Source organism: Mauremys reevesii, linkage group 5 (genome assembly GCF_016161935.1).
Source record: "Mauremys reevesii isolate NIE-2019 linkage group 5, ASM1616193v1, whole genome shotgun sequence".
NCBI lineage: Eukaryota > Metazoa > Chordata > Testudines > Geoemydidae > Mauremys > Mauremys reevesii.
Window position 1 is genome coordinate 131786805 of NC_052627.1, and position 20692 is coordinate 131807496.

Consider the following 20692-nt stretch of genomic DNA (forward strand, 5'->3'; position numbering starts at 1 on the left):
CCCACCTTCCTGGAGGAACTGCTGAGTAGCCTATAGGTTCAGCTACACCTCAAGAGATTGTGTGCACATGTATGGTGGGTTTTTACCATCAGTTTCTGCTGAGCCGCAGGCTGAATTGAGGAGCTTAGGTAAGAGGCCAAGAAAAAAAAACAAACCCTGTTTTTATTATTCCATGTGGAATACGTGAATCGGGTGGAATTTTCAAAGCATCTCAGCGCCCAATTCTTGTTCATCCAAAAAGAGAATCAGGCATCTAAATCCCTTTGGCAGCTTTGAGATCTCAGCCACGGTGTCTTTAAAATGACAAATACCTTCTAAACATTCAAAAAGCAGCTCCTCCATTATGTAACACCAGCAGGGAGCAATGCCTGTTAAACAATCAAATCATGTGCCGGCAAAGGGCCCTATTCTTAGCATTTTGCTGTCTCCCTGCATCCCACATTGCAATATAAAGCAGCAGATTTATAGCGGGCTGGAGGAGTAAATTCTCTAGTTTCCTCATATGTACCTCTCCGAGACTCCTCCTTACCAATCAACCGTAAGCATGCATGACTCATGACAGCAAGACCTGCAGGGTCACAGGGTATTCTACCGTTTTCAATTCACCCCCCGGCCCCTCCAGGAGCAGGTTACAGATCTACCCCACAGAGGGAGAGGTCTGATTTGCCCTCCTCACCAACTATTCTCCTTTTTTCCTCAGTGTCTGCAGTGGACCAGACCTCAGCCCCCTTATTTGTGCATGAAATACTGCTTGGTGGCTGTTTTTTTTTGTTTGTATGAATTTTAAAGCTAACTGAATGCTTTTGAGAGATGACAGATTGCATCTGTTATGGCCTGGCTCCTTAGCTCGAGCAGCGTACTCATGCTTTGGAAGTTGCCAGTTCAATCCCGGGTGCATTGGCCAAAATGGCGGCCATTTTGTTTCGGCCATTTTGTCCCCCAACAGGCCTTGCCTCTGAGCCAGAGGGGTCACCTGTAAGGATAAGAAAGGCATTCAGTCCCCAAGCTCCATTCAGTTGTTGGCCTCTCATTACTGCCAGCCTTATGAGTTTAAAAACCATGAGTCAAACTGCAAAAAAACATGAGATTTAAAAAAACAAAACAATTTCAAAGCACTTTCGGTTCGTTGTCTTCTGGCTTCAGAGCCATTACAGCGCACCTGGATCACATTTTCAATATTTTCTCTGCAACCACGAGGGCTAGAAACGGGATTAAAAAAATGAAAGCTGAGATTCTCCTCTGCTCACATGACTCCAGAAGCTGGGGCTTTAAGTAAAAAAAACAAAAACCACCCACTATCCTGAGACTCATGGTAAAAATCACAGTGATTGGTAACACCGCTTTTTGCTGAGACTGCCAACAAAGGAGCCAATGAGCATCCTCAACAGGGGTGGGTTTTGGGGACATGGATGCATTCTACTAAGAATCTGATGGAGAATAGCAGCTTATAGGGGCCACTGAAACACCATGAGATGGGAATGACTCATTTCATGCCTTGCAAGCCTGGGCTGGATTCAGAGAGATAACCCAAAGAAAAAAAAGACACCATACCCGATTGCTATCCCCTCCAAGCTCGCTGTGTAATCTATTTCACAAGCATTCTCTCATAGATAAGAAATAGCAACACCTCTCTCTCACACATTCCTGAGCATAGGAAGAAAGCAATACCGACAGAACGGGAGGGTAACTTCTTTTTTAATTTGGTGACTTTCAAAAATATCTGCAGCTTTAACAAGCAACTAACTGTAACTCACCCAGTTAGGCTCTTTAAGTGCTATAAACCAAAGCACATACAGTAAAATACACGTGACAAATATCTGAAGTACGCCAACAAAGGGGGAAAAGAAATTATTTAGTATTGGTCAATACAGTACAGGGCTTTGCCCTGTAATCCACATGCCCCAAAGTGCTTATAAATATTGAGTTCCGCCTTACAATGCCCTCAAGACATATTTCAGTAACACCGCCAAAAGAAAAAGGTTTTGTCTATTCAGTTGCCAGTGTAGACGTACACTGGTCCCCTTTTCTGACCAGAAGTCCAATCCCCCCTAAAAAGGAAATCTTCAGCTGGAGTAAAGTGGGGGTAATGCCATTTTGCAGGTAGGGGAAACTGAGGCACAGGGTGATTAGTTTACTGGCCCAAGATCACATAGCAAGTCTGCAGCAGGGCCTGGAACAGGAAGCAGGGGCTCCAACACCCAATCCCCTTTTCTGACCAGAAGTCCAATCCCCCCTAAAAGGGAAATCTTCAGCTGGAGTAAAGTGGGGGTAATGCTATTGAAATCAACAGAGCAACATCAATTTACGCCAACTGAGGATCTAGCCTATTGTGCTCGGCTTTGCGGCCAGCTGCTCCAGTGACTCTTGAAAGGCTCACGTAATGCAAGAGAAAACCAAGTGGCCTCCCTATAAAACACCAGGCCTATAAACACTCACGTTTTTAGAGGAGTAAACCCAGAGTCCATGGGCTCGCCTTCAGAATTTGGAACTGAGCAAGGGGAAGAAATTCCCAGTGAAGCCAAGGAATGCTCACCCGTGAGTCCTTCCCACCACGCCAGGGAGAGGAAAACACTGTTAGCAGGAAAATGGGACTGGGGCAACCCTTAAAACCAGCTTAGCCTTCTTTTACTTAGCAATAAGTAACAGGCCTGCGTCCTGTAAGACACTGGCTTAAGCAAGTTACCATAAGCGAAGCAAAGGCCTATGACCCTGCGCACAGATAAAGTGGCCCAGCAGTTACCCTAGAGTTTGAGGGGACTGGGAATAACTTAAGAGGCAAATGGGCAGAAAAATTAAAACTAAGCAACTGCAGGAATATTGAACCGATACTAAACTTGGATATTTTAGGAGAGGATTGTTGGCAGATCTCTCACTACCAACTTGCTTTAGCAATATGGTAATGAATAAACAGGCTGACGTATTAAACCCTATCAGGTAAAGGCACCCAATATGATGAGGGTGAGGAAACTGGATATGGACAGAGGAGGTTGGGTGTTCATATGAATATTCATGGTGATTCCCAGGCCCTATATAAGCAAGAACCTGGAAGAAGCAGCTAGCTAGCCCTCCATTCTTTAATATTTTAGTTCTATAATCTACCATGTGTCTTCATGCACTGGGGATCTGGACCATCGGACCCATTTGGCATGTCAGAGATGGGGTTGGCCCTTTGTCTCTTCAGCTCTTACCACCAGATCTCTAAGAATGGGGCGGTGAATAGAGAAGTGACGGAGCACATGCTATGCAAGGGATAACCTCCTTGAAGAGTTCTCTAATGCTTTGTCATTGCTATTGGCTGATGTGGTTTGGAGCTTTCTTGGCTCTATTAATTGTACCAATAAAGATGGTTAAGGGGGTGTTTTGCCCTCACCACGTGTCCTGGGGTTCCATAGAAGATAGCGAACTTGTCAGTTTTGACTCTGTTGTGCCTGTTTCTGGGGCAAGAACCTTAGCACACTCCTCTTATTAGCCGAGCACCAATCTGCATTCATTATAGGCTCAGGCTACACTGGGAAACCCCAGACTGTCAGGGAGTCTCAGGGGCAGGACCTGAACGCATCTTTGTTGTTGCAAGTGACCAGCTTTCACACCAACAGCCTCCCTTCAACACAGCAAACCCACAGGAGTGCAGAGGTGAAGGCCAGACTCCACGGAGCTACCCAGGGAGGAAGAGAGGAATGCACATCCCCACCGGGCCTGAGGGTACGTAAGTGTGAGGGAGGCCCTTTGCCATCAGCTTGATGATTAGTTATTTGCACTGTAACAGCTAGCAGGCCCCAGGTCTCACTGTCCAAATGTATGGACAGAGGATGCCCCTGCCTTGATAACTTTACTTTAAGGTCCCGATTCTGCACAGACCTTACACACATACTTCGAATCATAGAATATCAGGGTTAGGAGGGACCTCAGGAGGTCAACTAGTCCAACCCCCTGCTCAAAGCAGGGCCAATCCCCAGATAGATTTTTGCCCCAAATGGCCCCCTCAAGGATTGAACTCGTAACCCTGAGTTTAACAGGCTGATGCTCAAATCACTGAGCTATCCCTCCCCACTACTTAACACGACTTATGTGAGTAGTCCTATTGGCTGCTCAGATGAGGGAGAGAAGCCTGTGTGTGAGAGTAGCAGGCTCAGGGCTTACCAGGGTTCCATCCCTGCAAACACTGATTCACCTCGAGGAACTTCATTCACACAAGCAGCATCATGGAACTACCCCCCAGGGTCAAGCTATGTAGGACCAACAGTCTTTGCAGGAGTGGTTCCTAATCCTGTTAGAAGGTCTTTGGCAGCAGCAAGAAGAGGAAGTGTCTCACACGCTCACAGTAGTTCGAAATTTAATGACAGCCAAAGCAAAACCAAAATAATCCAGATCCATAACAGATGCAGAAATGACACATTTGATCACTGCACTATTTAATAAACATTCATCTCCTAATATTTTGTTTTCAAACAACAAATTTCATGCCTTGCAAAATTCCTTATGCGACACATTAGCAGACACACACACATGCTTAGTAGGCCTCTAGATGCTTGTTAGGGCTCCCATTCAGGAGAGCACTCAAGTACATATTTAAAATTAAGCACATGCTTAAGTCCCATTGAAATCAAGCAAGTTCTTTCCCTGAATCAGGACCTAAAAGTGGATCCAGAACTCTCTCTCCACGGTAGGTGTTTGGGGAGCAACTGTGTTTCATGAAGTGTGTTCGTACAGCTCTGAGCACAATGAGGGCCTGATCCCTAATGGGGGCACCCTGGGGCTACTGCGATGCAAATATTGAACAGTGTCGTCATGGCGCCCATCACCGTGAAACCTGGGATGTTAATTAACAACAGAACTTTTCTCCCCCCTTTCAGTAGAGAGAGATTTCAAGGAGACATTTGCCAGTTCCACATGTAATTAAACCCTGTGCAGGGGGCCCAACACCAGGTCTGTCTATAACTTAAGTCTCACTTAAGCCCTCAAAATAGTCCTGACATGGGAGCTAAGGATACATTTACACTGAAATAAAAGACCTGCAGCATGGCTGTGGCTGGCCCATGTCAGCTGACTCCGGCTTGGGGGGCTTCGGTTGTGGGGCTAAAAATTGCTGTGTAGACATTCAGGCTTGGGCTCCAGCCCAAGATCCGAGACTCTGGGAGGGAGGAAACTCCCAGAGCTCAGCTTCCAGCCCAAGCCTGAACGTCTACACAGGAATTTTGCAGCCGAAGCTCTACAAGCCTGACTCAGCTGACCTGGGCCAGCCATGGGTGTTCAGTTGCTGTGTAGACATACTCTAAGTGGCCCTTACATGGGTGAGTTTCTCTCGCCAACCCTAGATTTAGTCATGCCAGCAGGACAGCGCTCTTACAGTAAGCAGGATTTGGCCTCATAAGTTGTAAAGGACTTTGAGATCCTTTTTATCTTAAGTCCATGTATGCCCAGGTCGTCTATTATACCTGTATTTATTTTAAAAGAAATGTAACAGGACTCCTCAAGCAGTCAGAAATATTGGCACTTCTGCAGGTACACAGATCTTCCGGGGAGGGTCAGCCAAATGCCCTGGAAAAGCACAGAAATAGATTCTACGGGTACCTAGCGGCAATGGTTTTTCTCCATGGCTGGCACGCTCCATTCTGGGATAGGACGACAGGACCATACATCAAGACAGTGAGCGAGAAGGGGACTGTGACGAGGCACTGGCATGCTTCAGTGAATGTTGCTGGGTACTCGGCAGTTTTGAAAATCAGACCAGTTATTTAGGCATCTATGAATTTAGGAACTTGACTTCAGACATCTGTACATCAAAGCCTGGGCCCCCAACAAAAAATGTACTGAATTTGCAAATGAGCCTGGATAATGCCTTAATTTTCCTCCACAGGGGACACTGTACTGTTCCCCTACAGCCCAGCATTAGTAGCAAATTAACAGAAGTTGACTCAAAATAACCACCAGCAACTCTCTCACCAAACAGAACTCTAAAAACTTGCAGGGAGATCACCCTACGCACAACTGGGTGAAATTCAGAGGTGATCTAAGCTGATGGACCAATTTGAAAATTTGTGTTTGGATCACTTTAAAATGATCCAAAGTAAAACCTTCACACTTGGCTTGTTTGGAAGATTTCAGAGACTTAACAAAAAAAATCAAATCACATTAGAAGAAAGTTGGTTTTCAGTCATTTTAAAGATATGAGTCTTGAACGTTGCCAATTTGGGCCATGCATGGTAGGATTTTTCCTCAGAGGTATAAGAGATTCCAGTTTTCATAGAATTGTGCAACCATTTCATAGAATATCAGGGTTGGAAGGGACCTCAGGAGGTCACCTAGTCCAACCCCCTGCTCAAAGCAGGACTAATCCCCAGATGGATTTTTGCCCCAGATCCCTAAATGGCCCCCCTCAAGGATTGAACTCACAATGCTGGGTTTAGCAGACCATTTCTCAAACCACGGAGCTATCCATCCCTCCCTGGGAGGGATGAAATTTCTATCACATTTTATAAACTGTATTGTTTACCAGCTGTATATACAGAGAGAACACAGGTTAAAGGCCCTAGAGAACATAGAGAACAGAGTTAAGGATGCACATCCAGCCTTAACTCTGCCCTCTTGACTTCTGAGTATGCAATTCCTCAGATACTTTGGCACGAGGAGCCACAGAGGAACCCGGAGAACCAGAATCCAAACATTGCATTAACACTACACTTTCTGTATGGAATATTTTCTCTCAGGGATAAAGTTCTGTACATGCCACTTGCAGGTCACCTTTAAACCTGCAGCTCTCCTTTAAAAGAGGATGCTTTTCTTGCCACCAAGCATCACCTGCTAATGTTTTGACTCCTGCCTCACTTAAAGTTTGGTCTCCTGCCTGTAACCCTGTCTCAACTGCTTGTGAAAGTGCAGAGTTTCGCGAGTGCCTGGGTCACCCCTGGCTGCCTCTAGGAACCAGTGAGAGCACCTAGGAACCGTGTTTTTTAACCAAGAAAGCTTATGCCCAAATAATTCTGTTAGTCTTTAAGGTGCCACCGGACTCCTTGTTGTTTTTGTGGATACAGATTAACACGGCTACCCCCTGATACTAGTAATCTGTGTCACTTCTCAACCCCCGTATTAACAACAAGTCAGCTCTGACCTTCAGCACAGGAGGCTGGCAAAGCATGGGCAAGTCAGCTAAAGAACTGCTTCCTAGTCTAAGTGGTGGGCAGTCCCCCTGGTGCCACTCCTTGGCTATGTCTCCCCACTCCCCAACAGAACACCCCACATCCTTGGCTGCAGCGACAGCCACTTGGAAACCTACAGTACCGCTCCTCGCAGGGAGAAATCCGAACGCTCGGTGCATCTGGGCCCAACTTACCCGTGCGGTGGTGCCAGAGTGAGAGCAGTGATGGGGAGGTGACAAGTGCCTCTTGTCAAGGGGCTTGCTGGGGCCGGGTCATGGACTAGGGCAGTCCTAGCTTGGACTCCTGTTGCTATGGTCACTGTGACCTCCCCCCGGCTGCAGGGGTGCTGAATGGCCGTGGCATCTGTCTGCCCAGGAACAGCCCCGTTTTCGGGGGCCAGCCCAGCGTCCTGGTTAGTTTTACAGAATCAGATGCGACAGGTTGGGTCTTAGATCACCCCTGCAACTGCCAGCTGCAGGCCAGTGAAACCGACAGCAGGCTGGCTGAGCGCATGCACTTTCCTGGCTCCATCCCCCACCAAGCCTGCCATGTTACCCTGCCTCTCCGGAGAGCAGGGTAACCAGATGCCCCAGACATCGGGGAATCTCTCCCAGCCTCCAAAAAGCCATTCTGCTCTCTCCTCCTGCCCTGGAGGGTGCAAACCTGCTTCAGAGCCACTCCTAGCCCTGCCGTGCTACTGAAGAAAAGGCAAGGAACCTCTTCCCTCCCCCAGAGCTGCTAACACCCACCCATGTGCACCCCCCTGATTCCTCACCCCTCGGCAACCCAGGTCCTGCTTTGAAAATCCGCTTGTCCTTGCCTGGAAGGGGCCACGGCTGCATGGCTCAGAGAGGGCTCCTGTGGGGGTTGGGAGCTGCCTGCGTGACCGAGTCTGCCTGGCTTCTCTGCCCTGGGTTACTCCCTGCCCTGCACTCGGGATGCTGCCCGGGCGGCTCGCTCTGGCTTGCCACCTCCAGCTTTGGAGCCATTATCCCGTGGGGGCCCCAGCACTGCACCATGGCTGGCCTGGCAGAACTGACGGCAGAACGTGCCCGGCTGCAGACCAGTGAACAATGCCAGCGTCAGCATGCAGAATTCCCAGTCTCCGTGCGAGCATCTCCTGTGGTAAACAGGGCAGGAGGAGAAGGAGAGCAAAGTGCAGCGCTCCGGTTACAGCGGCAGGAGTTGAGGCGTGTTCTAAGGGCTCATCAATCTGACACACACATGCCTCCAGCTATTCACCAGCGCCTCTGCTGCCCTCTGGGTTCTCCAGTCACAGCACAGTGACTAGCCAGTTTCCTTAAGGCCTTCTGGGTCTGCCAAACCCAGGGCCCTGCAAAGGAGAGCACCAATACTGCAGATAAAGGGGCTTGTGGTTAAAGCACCAGATTAGGTCTCAGGAGATCGGAGTTCCTTTCCTTGCTCCGCCACTGACTCCCTGTGAGACTGTGGACAACTCACTTAGTCTCTGTGTGCCTCAGTTCCCCATCTGTACAATGGGGATAAAAGCACAGCCTTCTCCTAGCCGGTGGATGTCTCATCTGTTTAGACTGTAAACTCTGTGGCTATACAATGCTCAGCAACCCGAGGTCCTGGTCTCAGTTATGGCTGCTAGGAGCTATTGTCACAAAACAGATCACTGCAGCACTGGAAATCCTAAAATAGAGAGGAGATGAACCTGGCTGGCCGGTGCTCAGTCTGGAGATCTGTGTGCTGCTCTCTTGCACTGCCCCGTGTGGCAATTGCTCTCCTTCCAGCGCACCTCGGCAGCAGAGAAATGGGAACCCTTTGCTGGATGCTGCTTGCGGCGGTCAGTGGCTGCCTGTCCTCCACAGCGTTCCCTTATGGCCGGGGGGCGTTGGGGGCCCTGCCTCAATTTCCCTCTGAGGTCCCTGGAATTAACCCAGAAAGGCTTTCTTGGAGCTCAGAAGGTCCCTGATCTACAAACACTTCAAAACAACCCTCGAAATCCCAAAGTAAAGTCCGGCACCACAACACTCATTTTCTACCCGTCCTGGGGCTTTTCGTCAGTCAAGCAGCCACCTCTGTGCCTTTTTACCTGGAGTCCTTCCTTCCTCCCAGGAGAGGATCCAGCACTTTCCCTGGGTTGGCCCCTCTCCGGCTCAGAGAGGCCAGCAGGCAGATCCCCTCTGCTGCTCTCCGGGCAGCTCGGGGTCTCCTGCAGGACCCTCCTTCACGCTGCAGCCCTGAGCTGCCGCCTTCTCCAGGCCTGTGGTGAAGTTTCTCTCCCCCTCTCTCACTGATCCCAGCAGTCCATCTTCTTCTTCCCCACCAGGGAGGTGAGTTCACAATGTCGCATTTCCCTTTAAAAGGCCAGCCATGCCGTGACACTGCCCGCAGTGGGGCTTTCCTGCTAGCAATGCTTCAAAAATTAACCAGGGGGGCAGGAGCCCAGTCTGCTGAAAAGCAGCGCTATGTTGCTTGAACACTACTCGATGGGGCACTGAGATGCCAAGCTCAGTGGGTCAATCTGTCCTGGGATTCACCTGCCACCGGCCGTGATGCAGCAAGGTGGGCAGGGCTGGGAAAGCGTGTGGTTCCCATCATCTCACCCCCACCGGGAATCTTTGCACTGTGCTCCCAAGAGAGACCTTTGCATTCTCCTGTGGTAGGACAGATGCTGTGGGAAGCTTGAAGGGGCCGAAGAGAAGGTTTCTGTGTGGTAGCGGGTTCAAGAGCACCTGTCTTCGGCCCCTTGTCTGTTCCTAACAGGAAAACAAAGATACTGACTGGAGGAGTTTGTGCCCCGTCCATAGCTGGTGCAACTGCACCCAATCCAGTGGAGATCCACCAGGGATGAGTTTGGTCCAGTAACTCAAAGACGTGGCTAGAGATGCAATGGCTCATTCCAGTCCAACGGGGCGACCAACAGTGAAAATAACCAAAGATTTCACACCTCTCTCAGAAATGCCATAGTGGGCCTGATCCAGACTCCCTGGGCTTACATGGAGCGACTCCTGATTCGCACCGGTGAGGGACCAGATTCAGGTCCAGGTCTAAAGCCACGTGGGATGGGCCGCCTGGCAGCAGTGACTGTAGAGTGTAAGCCCCAGAGACAGACCCATTGGCTCCTGGGGAGCAGACTTCCCCTCCTCCTGCACAGACACGCTCTCTGCGAATGCAGCTGCTCAAAGACACCAGCCACATCTCCTTGCGGAGCTCCCCACACGCCCTGCGTGTGAAGGGAAGGGGGTCAGAGGAAATGTCTCAGCTCAAGGAACCATGCCTGAACGGTGGAGCGGAGCGGACTACGGTGGAGCAGCCGGAGGGCAATGAAAGCAACTTGCCTTGTGCAAAAACCCAAAGCCTGCAGTGAACCACCTTCTGGGAGACAAAACGCCCTGCTCCAGCAGCCAGAGATTAATATTAGACAGCCAAGAATCCACCATCTGGGCATCCACAGGCAAGCGTGCTCTCCACAGCTGCCTCCTCCACACTGTGTTTACAAGCGCACCGACTTGCTGGCGGATGCATCACCTGTCCCCTCGTTGCACACGAGCATGCTGGCATTTTCAGACAGGCAATGGAGCTGCTCTGTAGCACCCAATTGGAGTTGCAGTGTTTATTGAAATCCCCTGATGTTAAGCCCTGTGGATGTATTAATCATCCCTGAGGAGAAGGATAGTCTTTGGATAAGGTACTGACCAGGGATTCAGGAGATGTGAGTTAAATTCCAAGCTCTGCAACAGACTTTCTGGATGTCCCTGGGCAAGTCCCTCTGTGCCTCACTTTCCCCATCTATAAAATGGGGTTAATGGTACCTCCTCTCTACTATTTGATTTTGGTTGCATGGTCTCCAGGGCAGTACTCTCTCACTGTATGTCTTTCTGTACACAATGGAGTCCTGCTCTCAGTTGGGGCCTGCTAATATAATACACTTGATAAAACAGCCCTGTGAGTTCTACCTGTTGTACAGAGTAGGCAGCTGAAATACAGAGTGGTTTGGGTCAGAGACAGTGGCAGAACCAGGGGCATGAGTCACAATTACTAGCTGCCTGCTCTAACCACCTGCTCTATCAGATGTGGGATGGGGCTTGGTGGAACACACCAATGGACTGCAGAATGGCAGGCCCCAACTGGGGGTGGAGGGATCTCCCTCTGCCTGCAAATTCATTTTTTGTTTGTATTAGATTCCCAGTCAGGAATCAGGGCCCCGTTGTGCTAGGCACTGTACAAAACGTGCAATAAAAGACTGATCCTGTCCCAAAGAGCTTGCAACCCTATCGTGTGGCAAAAGACAAGGGATTCCAACAACAACAGTGGGGTGGGGCAGGGGGACCAGGCAATAGTGACACTAATCTGGAGAACTCGGCAACAAGAAATCCCTACTACTTGACCTATAGCAGAATCTCCTAGCAGTACAGGGCCTGTGACACAGAGTCCAGCACTTCTGAGTCTATCCAACAGAGTACAGCGGCAGCATACACATACCTGCTAGCCAGTTTACTACAATGTGAAATTGCTTCTATCACCTCGCTTACAAAACTAAAACCACTCCTAGTGGTTTATACCCCAGCAGACAAGGTCTTGTAGAGGCTGATCTGTTGCTGCCCGGAACCAATTTCCACCGGCAGTCACTAGGTGACGGACACAAAAGAGAAGAAATTGCGGATCTTTGTTTTTCCTGGCTCAGATCATTAGTGCTGCTGTTTTGATTCTGCAGGAAAACATGTCACTGGGCCAGGTACCAGTGGAACTGGGTAATTCATGACACATCTAGTTAAAAGCTCCTAGCATTACATAAGCTGGCTCTGGCGCTGCCAAGTAATTTCTCCAGCTAATAAATATTTGTGAGACTGCTTGTGGGAAGAGCAGAGCGTGTCAATAATACGATCACATTTCTTCCCAGCTGGGTACAAAGTAAGACAAAGGGGCTCTGTCCTCTGAGTGACAGAATTACTTCTGATCTGTGCCAGCGTAATCAAGACCACGATTTGGCCCCGAGAATCTAAAAGAAGCCGGGGCTACTCATCTGTTCATACACTGCTGGGCTGTACCGTCAGCAAGAGCTTTATCTTTGCCCTCAGTGAATCTCAAATGCAGTGCAAATCTGCTAGAAGCAGGCTTGGGGAGTTGCCCTGTTGAAGTGAAACAGAGGTCGGCTCTTTGGCGGTGAAGCTCAGGTTAGCGACCAAGGACAGTAGAATGAACCTGTGGCTGCATCTATACATGCATCCTGGTTTTAAGCTCTACTGCACACATGCTTCATGGGATCTACAACCCAAAGCAGTCTGCCCCAGTGATTCAGGACCCTGCTCCTTGAGCTAAGGGAGGTTCTGGAGTAGCTAGGAGTAATATTGGAGTAATCGATTCCTTGTAGGCCTCCAGTCACTGGAGGGCAACGCAGATAAGATTTGACCTTCCATCCAATGGAGAGCCCTGGGGCACATGAAAGCTATGATCAGCCTTTGTAAGAAAATTCAGTCTTATTCTCCACCCGCAGTCCCGAAGCCATGCCTTTCCCCCCGCATCTGCTATTCCAGAGGGTCTCAAGCTGTGGTCCACAGACCAGGAAATGCTGGCTGGCCGCATGGTGTTCATGTCCTTCTTATATCCTGCTTCATCACATTAAAAGACAACTAAAAATATCTCCTTTTCCTACACAGTGTTGCCAACTCTTGCAATCTGATCATGAGCCTCATGATTTTTAGTGTTTTTCGTGAAGCCCCAGCTGTTTCCATGCACTAGCAGGATTCCACGTCAGCTTTCATTTAAGGAAGAGATAGCCACAAGGGCTAGTAACTGCAGAAAAAAGCTTGAAAACATGAAGCAAGCACACCCTAAAGGCTGGGGGGGAGAAGAAAGGGGGGAAATGGGCAAAGACAAGGCCAACCTTTCTGATTGAAGATGATCTCATGATTGTGGGGATAAGGACTCATGATTATTAAACCTGCTTCCATGTGAGGAATTATTGGGATTGTGTCAGGGATGGTATTTGATCACAAGAGGGGGAGTTGGTCTACTAAGCATTCTCTCTAGTAAGATGGGCTCCGTGCTATGAAAGAGGTTGCGGATTTCTCTGTCCCATTCCGCTGAGATAGACACGCTAATGGACACCAGCCACTCTCCTCCGTAATTCGTTGGGAGTCCTGCTATCGCCTCTCAGTGACCATTAAGCTGTACTGAAATCTTTTGTCATTTTGCAACACCTTCCACAGGAAATGTGCTCGGATTGTCAGTAGAAGCTTCAGGGGGAGGGAGCATGATGGAATTGCTGACATTGAAAACTCAAGCTGGGAATTGGGAGTTGAATGGTGTTCTTTCTGGCATCAGATTCAGATGGCAGAATTCGGTCCAACAAGTTACCAGGGCGTTCTACCCTCCTGTATACTCAGAAGGCCTACGAACCATCCGGGATTGCTTTCCGAGGCCTGATGTTGAATTAAGCTCATGGAGAAGTCACCTGCCGTCAAATGCAGCTCAAAGCTCAGTAAAGTCAATGGGAGTCTTTCCACTGGCTTCACTGGAATTGGATCAGACCTTAGGCCTCTTGGTCAAGGAGTTGGAGTGAGCCCTTGATTCGTGGGATATGGGTCATCACCTGCTTTTCCTTCCCATTCCTTTTTGTCCTACATTCGTCCCCCCAACTCTTGTTTTGTGGGAACCACGTGGGTCTCTTAACACAGGGCCAGATTCCGGAGTCTAGAAGAAATCCATATTCAACTGAAACTGCGGGAGGGGATTCCAGGAGGCAGAACATAAAAACCCAGAGTGGCCATGTCGATAGCCTATCCTTGCAACGTATCCCTGGGGAGTTCGGATGCCCATTAGGCTTCCATTCCTCAGATCACCCAGCCATCAGGAAGAGGTCACCTCGAGGAGCACAGCACCTCTAGCACAATGCCAGCGGTGGTGCTGATTCACAGACAGAGGGAAGAGCACCACCTAATGAACCGCCCACACCACTTCCGGCAGCACCTGCGTTTTCCCTTAGACGGCCTCCAACCTGCCACTGAGCGGGCCTGACACCACAGCCATGATACTAAGCCATCTGATCAAATGAACATTCTCCTAATCGTGGAGGGGCCATCGTCGTAATCCTCCCTTTAAGGCTTGTCATGTTCACTTCCCAGTGAGCATCGGGGTCAACATGGATAGAGGGAAATGGAGAAAATCCCTTTCCCAAACGGCCTCACGCGAGAAGCCCACTGAATACCTGATCAGGTCAGTATCACTGGGATACCTTTGCTTTCCTTCTCCTGGGGCACTGAGCCACAACCGCCACAGCTAGAGCAATAATCTTTTAATCCGCATCTAAAATTCCCCACCGAAAGCTCCTCTGAGCACCGCAGGGGATCGGACGGCTCTTTGCCGCCAGCAGTCTGTCAGCTACACACAACAGACAGGGCTCATCCTACAAGGTGCTGAATTGCTTCCGGCCTCAGGGCCGCTTTAACTGGCGCCCAGCTGCCTGCGGCCCCTCGAGGCCATTTCGTCAGCTGGGACTAGCCAGAGTGCAAGGGAGCGCCCTAGCCACGGCCACTGTACTAGAGCGCCAGCAACCATGGTGTTGTAGGGCTGCTCTAGCGTACCCAGGGATTCTCCTACGCCCAAGGTGGATTGCCTGGGAGCTGGTTTAGCCAGTGGAGGCTCTAAGAAGATGGAGTGGAGTGGGGCCGAACTCTGGGCCCTGAACACTCACTGACTTCAGCATGAGCGGAGGGCAAACAGTGTGTGATGCGGCCCTGGGTTCAAGGAGCAAGAGCAGGGACTAGGATACCCAAACGGCTTTGATTCAGATTCCAGAAGGGACCAGTTCGTCTCATCTGACCTCCTGTAGAACACAGGCCAGAGAACTGCCCAAAACAATGCCTAGGAAAACCATCCAGTCTTGATTTAAACATTGCCAGCGGTGGGGAAGTCACCACAATCCTTGGCAAATTAACCATTGCCACAACTACCTTCAGTGTTAAAAAATTACACCTTATTTCCCGTCTGAATTTGCTCGCAGTGGAGCCAGACTGGCTGGGATTGGCCCTATGGGTCGCAGAGCGAGTATAGCATCACAGATCCTTACCTGTCTGCTTTGTGACCCAGGGGACAAGTCATTTCACGTCTCTGGGCCTCAGTTTACCCTCAGAGATGTGTGAGAATTGAAGGGACCCCAACTCAGAATTTACATTTCCCTCGGAGAAATCCAACGTGTATGTGGGGTGTGGAGAGCTCGGGAGGTTGCGGGAGATGTCATTTTAGTTGAATCACTTGAGACAGGAGCACCCAGAGTCTCAGAGAAGTGCCCCTTATCATATTTTGGATGCATCTGTTATTAAGATTTACCTGCTATTATGCCAAGTAACACGTAGGATGACTGTAACTGAGAACGATTAGAGGGGGAAAATATCCCTCTCTTTTTTCCCCAGCCATTTATTTCCTGGATGCATTTGACAGCTCTTTGCACATCGTCAGTGTCTGTGCTTCTCCTGCTCCTCCATGTCCCTTTCCCCTCCTACTAAAACCAGTAAAATTTCAACCCGTCTAAGAGCTCCAACGGTGTAATTTCAACACTGACCTTCCTCTGTCGTGAAGTTGCTCGGTTTAGAAGTTCTCAGCCACTTTTACCTGGGACGATCAAACAAGCCGCCTGCATCTCGCACCCCCTCCTCCTCGGAGTTGGCAAGCCACCGGCCCCCTCCTGCAGTCCCAACTCACGGCAAGAGGGCTGCAGGACTGGAGCCCGGGATGGTGACATCCCCCTAGAGAACCGGGTCTCTCTAGCAGTTCTGTCAAGGCCGGATCCTCCACTCCAACAGGGGGTCACTCTGTTTTCCCCTCAACGCCATTCTGGGAGTTGGGATGGGCGTTCCCCACCCCCAACGGAACAAGCCATGATGGCCCTGTCCCCAGCAGATGCAGGGTTCTGCAGTAAATAAGAGCCTGTGATGCTGCATTAGCGCTATGGCCCTTAGAGCCAATCCTGGCTAGTTCAGCTTCGCTGCAAGCCTCGCTTCCAGGGTTTCTCTTGGTTATGGGGGCCCATGGGACTGTCCTCACAAGGGGCTTCCTTAGCATGGAGACTCTGTAAAAAACCTTCTCAGGATCATTGCCACAAGGCTGCATGGGGGTGGGATGAAGAGTGTACAACGCGTCCAGCCTCAACCCCCAAACTGCCCATTCTCCACCCCGGGCTTACCTTGTTTCTGCCCCTCTCCCCCACCCACATCCAGACTCTACAAAGAGATCCCTTTGTGGAGTCCCAGGAAGTGGGGGGCAGTGGTAAGGCCTCCCCCCACCTATGGTCCCCTCCATATGCTGTTCCACACCCTTGGGCTTCACGGTATTCACGGGGACAGAACTCAGATCCACTTGAGCGAAAGAAGAATCTCTGCTAACAATCAGCAGGATAGGGCCTCGGATACAGTGGGCAGTTCCAATTCCATCCATTAGGGGGCAGGTTCCCACTAGCTTGTTTGTTGCATGATGATTTTTGTCTGGCCAGGCTTTAACTTTGATAGTTGAAAGAGGATGTTTATAGTAACTCTCCTCCAATTACTCTTAACGATGCCTATTTCTAAGACGGCACCTTTCATCGGTAAGTCTCAAAGTGCTTCATAATCTTAATATATTTATCTTCATAACACTCCTGTGAGGTAGGGCGCTGCTACCACCCCTTTTACAGATGGGAAAACTGAGGCACAGGAAGGCTAAGTGACTTGCCGAAGGTCACACAGGAAGTCCATGGCAGAGCAGGGAATCAAACCCCCCTCTCCCACAACCTTAGCAAGTGTCATAACCACTGGACCATTGAACCAGGTCTCTGCAGCTGTGCACCTGGATAATGTATTTGTGAATTTATAGGGCCTACCAGAGCAAGAAAACATATGAGCCCTATCCTGCATGCCTCGTTAACACAAGCAAACCTTTCCTCACCCAAATAGGAGCATTGGTGTCACTGCTGAAGAATTACTCATGTAAGAGGGTTGCAGGACCATAGCCTATAACTGTACCCTCTGTTTTCCAAAGAACAGCCTTCAAATGTTTCAAGGAAATAATTCCACAATTAAGTTGAACTCAGATGATCTTGTCGCATTCTATACAGGGGCATGTGAAATCATATAGCCCCTAGCACTGTGCGCATATATAAACAGGCAACAACACTACGCTGCACATACAATTCTCCCCCTGGGGAGAGGACAAGAGAAAAAATGAATGAACCACATGTGACAGATGTTAGTCACATCACTTAATGCACTCCTGGAAAGTCCTTAGATACCATAGTGATGAGAGAAGGAGAACCTACGCAGAACAGACTAGCTGAAATAGCGACACCATTCCACTGCTTGGTGGGGAGTTGATTGTCCTTTTTATTAATAAATATTTTATAGCATCTTCCATCTGAAGATCTCAAAAGCAAGTATTAATTACAATGCCTAGTGCAATGGGTCCCTGATCCTTGAGTGAGGCCTCTAGAGATTTCTGTAATACAGATAAATAGTAACATTACACCCAGGAGAGGTTGGTAAGTATTTTATGGATGGTGAAACTGAGGCAGAGAAAGGCTAAGTGACTTACTTAAGGTCACGCAATGAGGCAATGGCAGAGCGAGGAATAGAGCCCAGGAGCTGTGGTGCCCAGGCCCATGCTCAAATTTAGCTCAGTTACTCCCAATGTTAAATTAAATACATTGCTAGCATAATTCCCCCTGCCCCCACTCCCAATTAAAGAGGCGATCCGATTCTGTGTAAACACAGAGTAGCCCCCTTTGCCGAGATCCGGATCTGGAACACACCTGCCTGTTCTCATTTCTCTACTTATAATAGAGGGTAAACCCTCCCCGCCCCCTCAAGTCTGTAAGTGGCCCACGGTGATGGAAGACACACCTAACATACACCCAAAAAAATGGCACTCGTACGCTATTCTCACAGCCCTCTTTCCTTGGGGATCGTCAACAGCCCTAAATGCGGGATCCTCAAGGCAGGATATTCATAATTGTCAAGGGTTCTTTAAACATAACAGCTCATGATTTGCACCTATCAACAGTGGGCGGCCCGGTCATGGGCTTTTGATCATTTACCAGGCAGTGGCAGCGTGCAAGGCTCAGTCCCTGCCTGAAGGAGTTTACAAGCCAGCTGGCCAGACAGACTATGATCTATAACCGCATGAGGCCTTTCCTTGATCTGCACCTGCCCTTATTCAGGCTAGATGGGGAGTTTACCAAAGAGCCTAGCTCCCTTCTGCTCCATGGCAGGAGAACGTGAGCCACTGGGATGGTTTAAAAATCGGTCAGGTTTCCCCCTCCCCCACCAAGGCACTGCTGCTGGCCATGAGTGGCAGCGAGGTGGTACCAAACCCTACTGTTGGTGCCCACACAAGGCAGCGGTGCTAGATCTGGAGAGAGGAGCTGGCTGCAGCAAGCCTGCATATTGACAGGGGTGATCCCCAGCACCTCTCCCTCTCTCACAGCCACAGAGATTGCGGGGCTCGAGGCCCTGCCGTCTGGCATTAAATCCCGCCCCCCCCCCCCCCCCCGCAAAACACATGTGCGCTCATTCCCAGAAAAGCCAATGCCACAGGAGGGGGCTCCCCTCTGCTCATCTGCAGCTGACCCGGGTGCCCCAGCCAGTGCTGACATCATGCAGGGAGCCAGGGGTGGTGTGAAAGCAAGCAGGAGCCAGCCGCAGCAGCGCTAGCTTCTCTTCCTGCCTGCTGCACTGCAGTCAGGCTGCTGCCCTGCTCTCTCCTCGGGAGATCAGCTCTGAAACCAAGCTGGGAACTCATGCCAACCCCAGGCACCTGCCCGTACCCAGCCGAGACATGGAAGGCAAGCATTCGTTCAGGGCAGCAACTTATTTTTGCTTTTCCTTCACATGTAGGGCATATAGGGCAGGGGAGCTGGAACTAGGGGTGCAGCCGCAGCACCCCCTGGCTTGAAGCAATAGCAGCAATCGAATGCACAGCTCCCATCATATATAGGGCTGACAGTTTTGTTCAATGGCTTTCAGCATCCCCGCTCTACAAATTGTTCCAATGCCTCTGTGCAGGGCCAGATCCACAACCCCATGGATTGACACCCCAGCTGAGGAGGTAGCTGGTTACATACAGGACTACGAGGGTGCAGGTGCACACATGGTCTATTGGGGTTCCCAGTAGGCAAGGGATTAAAACACTAGCAGATCCAACACCCAGACTATGAACTGGAATAGTAAGGCAGATAACAGAGAGGTTTGGGGTCCTCCCCAAATCTATATTCTAGAGCCTTGTTAAATCATCCCTGCTCTGCTGGATTAAAATACCCGCTTTCCTTATTGCGAAAGGCCTTGAGCTCTTCCTGCCCCCCTCCGCCCCAATACCCCCTGCTGCTGCTGCTAAAGTCTAACACAGTGCACAAGAGGCAGATGACATAATTCACAGCTAGCACATGTTAATCACCCACACGCCAGCATCTCACTTGCTGGACTGAACCCCACTCGTGACATCATCGCAAAGACTGACACCAACCACCACTGACAAGCAGTTTCCCTCCTCCCCCCGTTTATATTTTGGGTGGTGGTTGTTTCCAAATGGACACAGCAGAGAGAAAAAAAAAACCCAAACCAAAAAAACATGATGTGTTACCTTAGGCACAAACATTTCTCCACAGCAGACATCGCAGCTACCCCCCCAAATCCTCCCCCCTCCCTAAAGTGGTTGATTTGATGGCTACAACCAGGGTGCTGGCCCACAAAGCCACCCCCCCATACAGGTTTTCCAAGATGCGCCAGATTTGCACCCCCCTTTCCCATGCAATTCTCCAGGCTGCACCAGCGCCTGCATGGAAGTGCATTGCCCCAGCCAGCACACACCTTCCCCCCCAGGCACCCCCCAAAATGCCCGCGCGTGGGGGAAAGGTAGGAGCCCCCCCCAGCCTTACTCTTGGCAGGAATGTTGCGCTGCTGCCTGGATCCAGCCTCCGGATGGGTTATTCCCTCCCTGGCGGAGCCACAGACAGACACACAACGCGGGCACCGCAATAGAAAATAATCAATCAGCGGCTCCGGCTCCGCGCAGGGCTGCAGCCGCCTGGCCGATCCCGCCGGCTCCTCGCAGTCTGAGGGGGTCTCGGCTCCTCTCCCCGCTCGCAGCCACGTTCCCCCCTTCCTGCGGCAAAAAGCAGCCAGCCCCCGGCCCACCGGCAGCCTAACAGAGCCGGGGAGAGGCGCGGAGGGTGGGACGTGCCGGGGCTCCTTCCCTTTAACCCTTCCCGCTCCGGCCCCCAGACTAGCAGCTGATTCGCCCCCCCGCGGCGCCCAGCCACGCGAGGCGTTTGCACGGAGCCAAATGTGGTTTAGGGCACGTGACGGGGATGCAGGTGACCTGGATTCGAATCCTACCACTGCCCCAGATGCCCGGGGCAAGTCACTGCTCAGGGGAGGTCGAGGCTGCCCTGGGAACCCTGCTCTGTGGGATCCCGGCTGGTGGACATGGTTTCCTGGCTGCATGGTAAACCTGGGTTTCTAGCTGCTGGATCTGGGTCTCACGCTGCCATGCTGCGCTATGCAGACCTTTGACCCCAGGCTGTGGCTTGAGCCCTGCCCACCCTGCAAAATGACAGGGCTTGG

At 50.5% G+C, this 20692-nt stretch overlaps 1 protein-coding gene across 8 annotated transcripts in view; it reads right to left on the minus strand.

Moving 5' to 3' along the window:
* Positions 1-20214, minus strand: part of LZTS3 (leucine zipper tumor suppressor family member 3) — a 121599-nt gene extending 101385 nt beyond the window's left edge. For all 8 annotated transcript variants that reach the window (XM_039541853.1, XM_039541846.1, XM_039541845.1 and 5 more), the window contains exon 1: positions 20005-20214. The gene's annotated coding sequence lies outside the window, so the exon portion shown is untranslated. The remainder of the gene's footprint in view (positions 1-20004) is intronic.
* Between the last annotated feature and the right edge of the window lie 478 nt (positions 20215-20692).